This window comes from Myotis brandtii, unplaced genomic scaffold (assembly GCF_000412655.1).
Source record: "Myotis brandtii unplaced genomic scaffold, ASM41265v1 scaffold1080, whole genome shotgun sequence".
Classification (NCBI taxonomy): domain Eukaryota; kingdom Metazoa; phylum Chordata; class Mammalia; order Chiroptera; family Vespertilionidae; genus Myotis; species Myotis brandtii.
In genome coordinates, this window is record NW_005353677.1 from 431105 (window position 1) to 443216 (window position 12112).

The 12112-nt window shown below is 46.6% G+C and overlaps 1 protein-coding gene across 1 annotated transcript in view; it reads left to right on the top strand.

The window, feature by feature from the left end:
* Positions 1-12112, top strand: part of ARL6IP5 (ADP-ribosylation factor-like 6 interacting protein 5) — a 22378-nt gene that overhangs the window by 1311 nt on the left and 8955 nt on the right. The gene's annotated exons all lie outside the window — the stretch shown is intronic.

Sequence of the window (12112 nt, forward strand, 5' to 3'; positions counted from 1 at the left end):
GTCGCGTCGCCCAGCGCGGGGTGACGGCCGACCTCCCTGCCTGCAGGAATGGGGTCCCCTTCCCGGTGTCCACTTGCAGCCCGAGGTCTGGACGGAGGCCTGTCCGGCACCTGACCCTGGAGGTGCCCAGAGCCACATGCAGTGCCACACCCGCACCCCGGCGCCGCTGGAAACCTGCTTCCACGGAGCTTCCCCCTCCGCTGGCTGCGGGGTGGGTGGCCTCCTGGCTCCGCGGACGCTGTGCGGTCCTCAGACCCGAAGGGTCCCTGGCCGCGAGGAGAGCCTGGCTTTCGGGGCGAACGCAGAGGGAGAGCAAGCCGGCTGGGGAGGGAGATCCAGACCCGGGTGGGAAGGGCGACGCCTGGCTTCTGCTCTTTGACTGACTTACTGGGTCACGCCTCCAGCACAGCGGGACCAGCAGAGGGGGGTTCTGGCCCAGGGCAGGGCGTGGTGCGGAAGCTGCGGGACCAGGCAGCACCCAGGAGCGAGCCCACCATTTCTGGGTGTGGCTCAGCACAGTCCCCCGATGCAGGAGCGAACGCTCGTTTGTGGGGTTCGGTGGACAGTGACCTGGGTGCTCGTGTGTGGCCGAAGGAGCTGCGCTCTGAGAATGGCTTGGGGAGTGGGGGGCAGGCTCCCAGCCAAGGCTGAGTCAGAGGCAGCCAAGTTAAAATTACTTGGGGTAGAGCAGGCCTGAGGCAGCTGCCCGCGTCTCTATGCTAGAGGCTTGTTTCCTAGAACACTAAAAACGCTTTAAAAAACAAAATAAACAGTAAGGAGGATTGTATCTGTGGTGTTGATTTTGTTTGTTTTTGTAAAGAAGCGAGCAAGGCATCTTATCTGGTGATCTAGTTATGGGTTTTTGTTGTTTGTTTTGATGTGGGGCAAGGCTTGACACAGACTAAGCAAATGTAACAGTACCCCCCTCCCAAAGCAAAAACAAAAAAACCAAAACCAAACCATTGCTTTTCCAAGAGACGTACTGCCCAGAGGGACACACCGGCAGCCTGGCTGGAGTTCCTTTTTACTGGGAGGCAGGGTCCTTCCTTGGCTAAAATTTGCTCCCTCCCTGGGGAGCCAGCTCACTAACTCAGACGGTTTGAGGGTTTGCCTTTCTCATTCCCTTTTCAAATGGGCGATGTTGGTTGGCAGTGAAATTTTTGAAGGTAAAAAATAGCCATGTTTATTTTTTATTATTCTTATTTTTTAAAACTTAGAAAATATATAGGCTGTAAGCTGTTTTGAAAACTGTACAAAATGTGAGATTTCCTTTGTAGCCCAGTGAAAACTTAATGTATGACCTTCAACTGTTTTCTTTATGTCTACAAACATACACAGCCTGTAGTTTTTCCCACAGACTGCCCTTTTCTTTCTTTCTAATCTATAATAATAAAAGTGTGATATGCTAATTAGACCAGATGTCCTTCTTGTCTTGACGAAGGACAGGCTGCGAGGGAAGCCTGGATCCCGGGTGCCTACCGGCAACAGGAGAGAAGCCCAATTCCCGGGTGCCAGAGGGAAGCTGGTGCTGGCAGCCGAGGGAAGGAAGGCCTACTCTTGCACGAGTTTTGTGCATCGGGCCTCTAGTCTATCATAAAGTAATTTACCTGCATTCCCTCATACAACCCAATGAGATGAGATATTACTGTTACTGTACTATTAAACTTGAGGCTCCAAGAGCTTAAATGACTTGCTCAAAGTCTCAGCCCCAGAGTTGTACTCGTAGTTACTGTGCCATCTTCCTGTGAGTCATGAGGTTTAGAATTATAGTCTCTTAAAGCTGGAAGAAACCAGATATCTTCAGGGTCAGGGAGCTAAGTTGATTCTGGAACATTTCTCCTGCAGAGAACTCTCTTGATGAAGTCAGTAGGTGGGTGGGGCCAGAGCAGTGCCGGAGGCTGTGATCTGGATCCTCTGCTAGCATATGAGAGTCCTTGACATCCTGGGAGAGTTGTATGAAAATGTGGCCTGTCTGCTCCCTGGGGAAAGGACTCTTCCAGCGGTGTCCTTCCAGGTTCCATCCCTGCTGGGAAGAAGGCTCCAGGGCATTGTGGGAGGGTGCTAGGCTCCGCTCTGAATGCTCTTGTGTTGAAACCTACTTGAATGAGGATAGAGAGGGCCTGCTCTTCAATTTTGCAGGAAGGGGGAGGGAAGACTAAGAGGATGTCATCTAGCTCCAAAAACACTGGAAAGGACTGCCTATGCCAAGGTAAAGTTAAGAGGGATTAGGTATCCGTGTTTACAAATGTGTCTTCATCCTAAAAGCATGGTTTACCAGCCACATGACTTCCCCTCACTAGGTCTCCTATGCCTGTTAGGTTAACTCTAAGTCTCTTAACTAATAGCTTGTTGAAGACAGTTGTCAGACCTTCTGAGTCTTCAAGTAGTATAAGGTGGTGTGTGAGAGTTTAAGCACCAGAGCCAGATTAAGAACATCTTGAATCCCAACTGCCAGTCGGTAGCCATGTGACCCTGGGCAGGTCACTTGAACCACCCTGTGCCTCAGCATCCTCCTCTGTGAAGTGAGGCTAATTGCAGACCTGCCTCACAGGGCTTCTCTGAGGATTACTGGAGTTAATGTAGGCAAGTCTAGAACAGTGGCTCTGAGTTTTTGGTCCACAAATGTCACTTCTTTGTTTTGTTTTGTTTTGTTTTGTTTTTCTTAATCCTCACTTGAGGATATTTTTCCATTGAATTTTAGAGAGAGTGGAAGGGAGGGGGAGAGACAGAGAGAGAGAAACATTGGAGTGAGAGAGACACATTGATTGGTTGCCTCCCGTATGCAGCCCAACCAGGGCCGGGAATCGGGCCTTGACTGGAATGGAACCTGGGACCCTTCAGTCCACAGGCCGACACTCTATTCACTGAGCCAAACTGGCTAGAGCTACAAATGTTACTTCTTAATTTTATCATTGTTGGTGTTATCATGGAGATTACTGAGAAATAGAGACAGCATCTTTATCCCAGCAGCTCTCTCCATCCAAACTCTAGTCCCCATCTTACTCACCTCTTCCTGCTTCTCCCACAAGACTCAACTTTGGTACCATTCTGTGAAGAAATATTATGTTTTCTCCCTCACTCCCTGTGTGAGTTGGGTCCCTCACCTTTGCCTGTATCTTTCCTGGCTTTTAAGTTGCCTCCACTCTTGGACTGTGGACTTCTGGAGGCCAGAGACTATGGGTTTTATTTGTGACTATTATTTTTTCTTGTTATTGTAGTTATCTTTACTTTTAGTCTCTGTATCTCTGAGACCTACTATACAGCGGATGCTTAGTTGGTGAGTGCACGGAGTAAATAATGAACGTAAGGCCGCAACATGATCACAGGGTCACTTTTAACCTCCTTAATGGAACAAATTATGAAACACTTGGCAGCATGCCGGTTCATAACAACAACATGCCCTGCAGTGATCCTAACTGGCTCATTGCTGACAACACTTGCTACATATTGGTGAGGACGACTATCCTGTAAAACTCAATTTAAAAAAGGTTGTAATTCAGACGAACTCACGCTGCCCTGGTCTCTTTTGGTGGACTGCTCTCCTGCAGGTTTCTGAGCCTCGGCGCTGTTGGATTTGGCTCGCAGGGCTCTTTGTTGGGCTGTCGTAGGGTGCTGAGCGGCATCCCTGCTCTCAGCTCACTGGATGTCAATAGCACCCCCACCTCCCCTTAGGCTGTGGCAATCAGATGGGTCTCCAGACATTGCCCGTGTCCCCTGGGGAGCAAAATCCCCCCTGACTGAGAACTCTGCTGCCCTGACAAGAAAATGGTGATGATTCTTCAACATCACCACTGAAGGCAAGTGGCTCCCTAACAAGTTACAAAAAGAGTTCTGGGCAATTACAGAGGGAAGCATTTTGACTTAGCTCCTGGCTTTTCAAATATAAGAATGGAGTGTATTTGAGCTTTACATAGCTTCGATCATTTTCCTTAATTTATTAAATTGGTATGCTGTCATTCTCCATCTGCCTAGGACTCCGCGGTCGGCAAACTGCGGCTCTCGAGCCACATGCGGCTCTTTGGCCCCTTGAGTGTGGCTCTTCCTAAGCCTTAGGAGTACCCTAATTAAGTTAATAACAATGTACCTACCTATATAGTTTAAGTTTAAAAAATTTGGCTCTCAAAAGAAATTTCAATCGTTGTACTGTTGATATTTGGCTCTGTTGGCTAATGAGTTTGCCGACCACTGGCCTAGGAGACTCTAGTAGCTCCACAGTCTCGTTCTTTTTGATTTATTTTTTAACAGAATTCTGGCATTTGCTTTTATTAGCTTTCTGATGAAAAGTTCACTTTCTCTTGGGTTCTGCTGTTACAAAATAGGAATTACATGGCTTCAAACAAAGCTCATCAAGGCCTCGCAAATGCCAACACTGAAGTGTTAGGTGTTGTTATTCTAGTAAATCCCAGGTTACAGGCATATTTAAAATTCTCACAACTTGGTTGTTCTTTAGGCAGAAGTAGTAGATGGAAACTTCAGTGGTTTTGTCATAATTGCAACTTGTGTTTCCTACTTTGCTTCCCTTGAAGACTTGAGTTTCCTTTTGAGATTCAGGTGTCAGTTCAGGAGAGACTGAGTGACATAAAGGAAAAACATGAACCACGAGCTGGGGAATGTGTGTGTTGCTGAAAATGGCCTCGTGTCCTTTAAATCCAGAAGGAATGATGTCTGAGATGAAGAGGACATGGCTTATCTTCTCCATCCTTGTCAGGAGACAGCTCAGCACTAGATACTCTTTGGAGCACACATGCGGCGATAGAGTCTATGCCTCTATTTTTAAAGTGAAAAGCGAAGGCAACATCTCACAGCACTTGCAATGGAAGTGCTAAGCGTGCGAGGCCTTCCAGTTGTGAACAGGAATGTCCATGTGCTTGATAGGATGTCAAAAGCTGCGGGCCGGAGAACTCTACCGGGAACTGCATCTTCCACTCTGGGAGCTTGTGAGAAACGCAGAATCTCAGGCCCCAGACCCACTGGGGCAGAATCTGCTTTCTAACAAAACTCTCATCACTCACAGGCACGTGAAAATCTAAGAAGTGTAAGTCTGGTCTGGTTCAAAAGAAACACTGAGAACATTGAAATAACTATACCTATGTGCCCAGGTGTCTCCTTCAGAGATTCTAAATATATACTTCTTGACTGGATCCAGGCATCCGTAGTCTTATCTGAACTCCCCAAGTTATTCTGGTGTACACCACCAAGTTGAAGTTGAGAGCTACTGATCCCAACCCACTCCCCAGCATTCACAAATATAAACGCTTGAGGTCACGTGGCTAATTGGAACCAAAGCTGCTAATTGCAGCTGCTTTTATTGATATCAAGTGAAATGCGTTTTCCCATTTAACCATATTGCAAATATCCTAAAGCTCCTAATTAACCAGTTCCTCCTGAATAGTTACTTGATTTTCACAACATCTGTATTTTTGCAAGTCTTTTTTTTAAAAAATGTTTTCATTGATTTTTAAAGACAGAGGGAAGGAGAGGGAGAGAAAAATATTGATCGGCTGCCTTCTGCATGCCCCCTACTGGGGATCGAGCCCGCAACCTTGGCATGTGCCCTGACTGGGAATAAACCTGGAACCTCTTAGGGCATAGGACTATGCTCAACCACTGAGCTGCGCAGGCCAGGACTATTTGCAAGTCTTATTCTCACAAATTCCGCCCTGCGAGCAGAACCATATTTTGTGGTGTATCAGAAGTTCAACCACACACAGAGTTTCAAACGCTGTGCTTCCAATTAGAAAGGCACATTTATGCTCAGTTGCGTACATTCACGCCTTCCCTTTAAGAAAGCACAATGCAGCTGATCAATGAAAAAGCCCATTATTTTCATAGAAAGTATGTCATCACCTTGTGGCCCTTTACCAGGGTGAAAACTAGAGTTACCCCTTTATGCTTTCAGTTGCTTGAAATGTAAAGGACTTTTGGAGGGTTGGTAATTCTATTTGAAAAGAGCATTCTATAATCTTTTCAGAATGAGTGTGGTCCCGTAAAATGATCTAGGACTATGGCTCCCAGCATATTAAGAAATGGTTTGGTTATTTGTACCTTTCAATGCCACAGGAATGAATACCACGTTTCCAGTCAGCAGAGGAAGAAAGCAATAAGAGAGCCTTGTGATGCTTAGGGTAGGAATGTATTGAAACGTTTGCATATGAAATTTATTGCAGCCTGTTCATGCTAACACGTAGTGGAAATGGTTTTGAGATTAATCAGCTTCAACACCAATTCTATGATATTACTCTTATTTGTATTGCTTCATTCTTTTACTCCACAAAGTGTGTAAGCCTTACCAACTGCTCAGACACTCTGCCAGGAGATGCCGTGGAGAAGGAACAGCTGTGCTTCCTGCCTTCGCTGTATTTAGAATCTCGAGGGGCAGCTGGTCAACACTGAGCACGTACGAATTCATCACCGTACAAGTACAGGCAAAGCAAGCATTCAGAAGCACCCACCTATGCAAACATGCATGGCTTCCAGGCTGCCTTACTTTATTTCCTCTGTACATTATGATTCTAAATTCCCAAACTCTCAGATGTTGAGAATGGGAGAGGCATTTAGTATGTGGACAGGCGAAAGGGGTATTAAATTTTATTCATCCTTCCCCTTCTACTCAGTTCAAGAAATATTTTACTGTCTGGCCGGTGTGGTTCAGTGGATGAGCCTCAACCTATAAACCAGGAGGCTACTGTTCGATTCCTGGTTAGGTCACATGCCTGAGTTGTGGGCTCGATCCCCAGTAGGGGGCATGCAGGAGGCAGCCGATCAATGATTCTCTCCCATCATTGATGTTTCTATCTCTCTCTCCCTCTCTTCCTCTTTGAAATCAATAACAAAAAATATTTATAAACAAAAAAGAGATCTTTTACTAAGCACTTATTTTGTGCCAGACACCATGTGAGCCCTGAGGATACAGGCAGGAATACAAGTCCACCCAGCCTTCCCGAGTCCTCCCAGAATTCCTCTTCCTGTCCTCGCAGAGCCCGCATGCTGGTGAGGCAGAGCCCGAAGGCTTGCCTGTCTTCCCCAGTGCATTACATGTTTCTTCTGATCACGGGATTTTAAGAAGTCTGTATACACTCAGTACAATTTTAACCTCAAATAATTTGCAAAATGTGTCATCTAGTAAGGATTGACTTTGGCTAAATCACCTTCTGACACTATGTAACCTTGTTCTTCGTGACATCTCTCCACACACACTTTTTTTTAATGTCCCCTGCCACTGTCAGCCGGTTGGTAGTTCCTATCCATTTGCTTCCCTAGGGACTAACAGTGGCTCCGGGTAAGTGTGCAAAATAAGTGAGCATGTGTTGGATTTTTCAGAGGGCAAAAGCTCTCACCTTATTAGAGGACGAGATCTCTGTGCAGGAACTCCAATTGTGAGAGATAAACTTGACCTATCCATTTAACACCACATGGAGTAGCACTGTTGGAAATTTCTTATTATTCTGCTTTTGGACAGATGAATTCTGCTCTTTATCACTCAGCTTCAGAATATTCACCCATAACATCATCCCCTGTCTCTTGCAGTGGGTGTGGGTTTTGTTTCAGGGAACACTCTCATGCCCGTGATCTTAAACAAAACCTGCGGCGCTTCTCCGCTCTGTAGGCATTGACCACAGATGTATAAGGGTCCCGGCCCTCTGTCCCCGGAGCATACGCGGCGGGCCCACCCAGAAGGCAGAAAGCCATCTGAGGTGGAAAACGGGGCTCTTGTTCTCCTGATCCTACTTCATGTCCTCACGCAGCTGCCCCTCGGCTCCGAGGAGCGGAAGGGAGAGCAGCGTGGGGCGTTCGTGGGCGGCCAATAGGCAGGAAACGCTCACACGAAGGGAATTTATGTGTCATTGGGCTCTTCAGCATTTGGCCAACCCCTGGCCTCACTCCCTCTCTGTAAGAAGGTGCCATGTGACAGTTTAATTGATTCTACTAAAAGCAGTCAGAAAAAAACAGTTTATAAACGAGTATCTTCCCACTTCAGTTCTAAAGCGTGATTTGTTGTGAGAGTGAACATTGGTTCCTTGTTGTTGGAGGCACATATGTGAGGCTTCGTTATCCATTCTCTCTACCTCTGTGTTTGTTAGATATTTGCCATAATAAAAAGTTCCTAAAGGGTTTGTTGCAGTCTAATCCGAGCCTTGTAACTGACGGTTATTGGAAGCTGCCTGCGGAGGGGAGTAGGAGCTAGGTGACGTCTAACACTGATCCCACCTGCTGTATGTTAGAAATCAAACAAGCAATTCGCTGGATACGTGCAAAAAACAAAACAAAACAAAAAGAATGGAGGTTCATAAGGTGTCTTGCTATGACTTTTAGCATGCCAGTGGCTGCCAGTTACCAAGGGTGCAATACATTTCAACAGACAGCGCGTATGCAGTGAACACACGGGACTTCCCAGGTCACTCGTGGGAAAATCTCCCGGCAGGTCACTGTGACGAAAGAGACAGGCTCCCGTCCTGTCTTAACTGCTCTGGCCACTGGGCCCAGGAGAGACTGCTCGCATTACTCAAGCTGTCTTGTGTATTTACATTTATACTTTACAGTAGAAATAGTTCTTGCCGGGACGGAAGCCGTGTTAAACCAACGTTGCCCTGGCCAGTGTGGCTCAGTTGGTTGGAGCATCGTCCGGTAAACCGAAAGGTTTCAGGTTCAGTGCCCTGTCAGGGCTCATACCGGAGGAGGCAGGGGATCAATGTTTCTCTCTCACATCGACTTTCTCAAGTTTCTCTCTCCCCACCCCGCCTCTCCCTTCCTTTCTCTCTCTCTCTCTCCCTTTCTCTAAAAAAAAAAATCGATAAGCATATCCTTGGGTGAGGATTGAAAAAGAAAACACTCTGCCTGGCCCCACTTCTTAAAAAGAAAAGAAAGAGAGAAACGCAGGCACCACAGAAGGCTGTGGGTTCTGGGAGGTGTCAGAACCAGAGGGGCCCAGACAGACAGGTCGGGCTGCGTCTCCTCTGGCCCCGCCTGCACGAGTGACAGCACTTCCAAACCCCACGATCAGACCGCCATTATTGCTGACATCTGCATGGGAGTTTAGGTGATTTTTCTTACTTTTGCTTTTTTATTTGTTTTTTTCATCACCGCTCAGTGAAGGCACAAAGACAGGGACTGTTTCTCCAGTAATAGTTAGTGTCCGATGAAATAACAGTGATTTCTCTAAGATAAAACTCATGTCAGTTCATCTGTGGCCATAGAAAGCGGCTGGGCTTATTTCAATAACATGAAAATATGCTAGATTCTCACTTAGCTTTTTTCTTTCTTTCAGCAAATACTTATTGAATACGTGTTCTGTGCTCGGTGCTGGGGAGAAAATGTCACGGTGCCTGCCCTTATGGAGCCCGATCTGCAGTGGGAGACAAAGTACTCTTCCAATCCTCACGCAGATCAACGCACCTGCCAGGTGCCAGTGCTGGGGAGAAGACAGATGGTGCTCTGACCCGGTCAGACGGACTGAGAAAAAGCCGATTAAGCGGAGAGGTGAAGGTGGGAGGGAGTCAGGTGGAGAACAGCTGTGCAAGGCCGGCAAGGCCAGAGGCAGGGTGAGCTCCGGAAACGGTTAGAAGCCCCAGCGGATGGGGTGCAGAAGCAGGAGGAGGCGGTCTGTGAACGCGGGTGCCAGAGCGGCCGCTGGCCTGGGGCTCCCTCCTGCTGTGTGAGGAGCACCCTGACCTGCTGCTGGCAGATGCAGCCTCAGCCAAATGGAGCCTCGGCCAGCACAGCGTGGCCTGGATTTCAGGCTCCTCTTCCTCCCCGAGCCGAGTCTCCTGTTGGGGGTACAACTACACAACGGTGTCAGTGTCAGTGTCAGCGGCCGTGGCCTTGGCCATGGAGGCAGGCGGGCCGGACTCTGCAGGGCCTGGTAGATGTGGGAAGAGTTCTGTTCTTATTCTGAAAGCAATGAGAAGCAAGAAAATGGAGGGGTGGCTTCCTATTTGCCGTGATCCCTCTGGCTGTTGAGGGCTGTGAAAACACGTTAGCAATTTAGGGAAGTTCACTGTGAGTGATGTTCCCCCCTTTCTTGGTGAGTCAGGCTTCCTCAGGAACCAAACTGCAAATATAGCTTTTTGGGTTAGAACATTGTGATTCAGTATAAAAGCTGCTTCTACTGCTCAGGAAAGATTTCACTGCCTCTTTGGTTCTTGGCGTTGCAGCCTGAAAGAAGTGACTAAATATGCCCTTGAATCGATCTGAGGGTCTCCGTTTCAGTAACTTGTGTTGCTGACTCTGCAATGGGTGGTCTGGGGACACATTGATTAATTTGTCTGTTCCTTAGCTTGCTTTTATTTTATGTAGAATGAGGTGAGTTTTCAAGGTCAAGATTTTCCCCTTCAGCAGCTGTGCTGGCACTATGGCTACAGTTAGCAGAATCACATTGCGTGTTTAAGGCATGTGTCCACACCTAGTAGTAGCTGCCTTCCTTCAGAGGGAATGAGAATGCTCAGGACTTCCCAGAATGATCCTTATCCCAACTAGAAGAATGGGGTTTCTCAGGATGGGGGGGTGGGGCTGGTTGCAAGATTTCTAGGCTGGTTAACAACACAGAATGGCTTATATTGTAAGTTGCTGTCACAATTACATCAACTGGCACCTTTTTTCTCCCCTGTGAATATATTTCTCCACTTCTCTGGGCCTCAGCTTATTCATCTGTGTAATGGGACTAAAATGGTTCCTTTTTGAAGATTTTGTTCTGCTTTTGATTTGTGAAACTAGGTACTGTTTCCACCAAGGACAGAAAATCCACGCCCTCTCCCTCCCTCTCTGCTGTTCTCCCTTCCTCCCTCCCTCTCTCTCCCTCTGGCTGGTGTGTGCACTTGCTCTAAGTGGTGTGCATTTCACCATTTCTTAGAATGGAATTGCCTGTAATCCGAATAAAGCAGGAAGTCATTTCTGCTCTGAGTAATTTTGTTCATTTTTTCCAGCTTAGAAACTTGGTTACTTTCTAGTTATAGATTGTGACTGGGCGTGTTGTAAACTCCAATCAGTTCTATCTGTTTGCTCTGTCCCTTCCCCTTGAACATGAGCAACGGGAACAGGTGAAGAGCAAATCTGGAATGGCTTGAGTCAGGCCTGGATTGTTCATTGTTCTTTTGTCCTTGGCTTTATTTAGACATTCAACCCCGATAGCTACTTTACTTGTCCAGAGGAAAATAAAAAAAGCTTGGCATGCATTTTATTACATGCTCACTTCATGAGTTATTTCAATAGGTATTCTAGAAAGAACTAGGTAGGAGACCTTTGACACTTTGCTGTCAACCAGTCATCTTCGATTTACATTTTATGCAAAGGACCTCCTGAAACTTGAACCTCCACTCTAGTTCTTTGCGATAATGTTGGTCTTTTCTTTACAGCTCAGAAACATTTGGGTGAGTTCTAGGTCCACGTCAAGGCTACGTAAAAGGGTTTGTTTCTTTCAGGTACCTTTTCTCACTTTCATTTGTTCATTTTTAAATATCAATTTTTTAAATATTTAAGTAATACTTGGCTATTGAGAAAAACATGAAAATAGAAATAAGCGAGTGGAAATAAACGAGCCATGATCCTACTACCCACTATAACTGCTGTAGTCTTCAGTGTAATTTCTCTCAGATTCCTGTTGGCGTTAGGATGAGATCTATTGACCCGTGAGCATCTCTGGGCCTCTCCACTGAGTCTCCCCACCGCCTGCTGAAGAGGATTTTGCTTTTGCCCTGTCCAATTCTTTTCTTCCTGAGGCCTATAAGGAAATGTTTGTCTTTCTCAGACCAATTACCAGGTTAAGTCAGGAGGTACGGTAAAACCACATAAAATTTTAAAAAGAAAAGAAATGAAAAAAGTACAGAGAGACTAGTTAGATCCAGGTAATAACTGGAGAGGAGGACAGACAGACCAGCACAGGGGCTGGATGCTGGGGAAGCTTGGGGGCAGGAGCCAAGGATGGGGTGAGAGAAGGGACGCCTCACTGTGCATAGGAGTGGAAATTGCGTTCAGATCACTAATGACATGAACACAATTCATGTTTATTAGCTGTGCCACGCCTGGGTGTGGAGCTGGGAACAGCTGCTTTTATATTTTTGTATTTTCTTTTTTTATATGTTCACTAGAGGCCCGGTGCACAAAAATTTATTTGTGCACT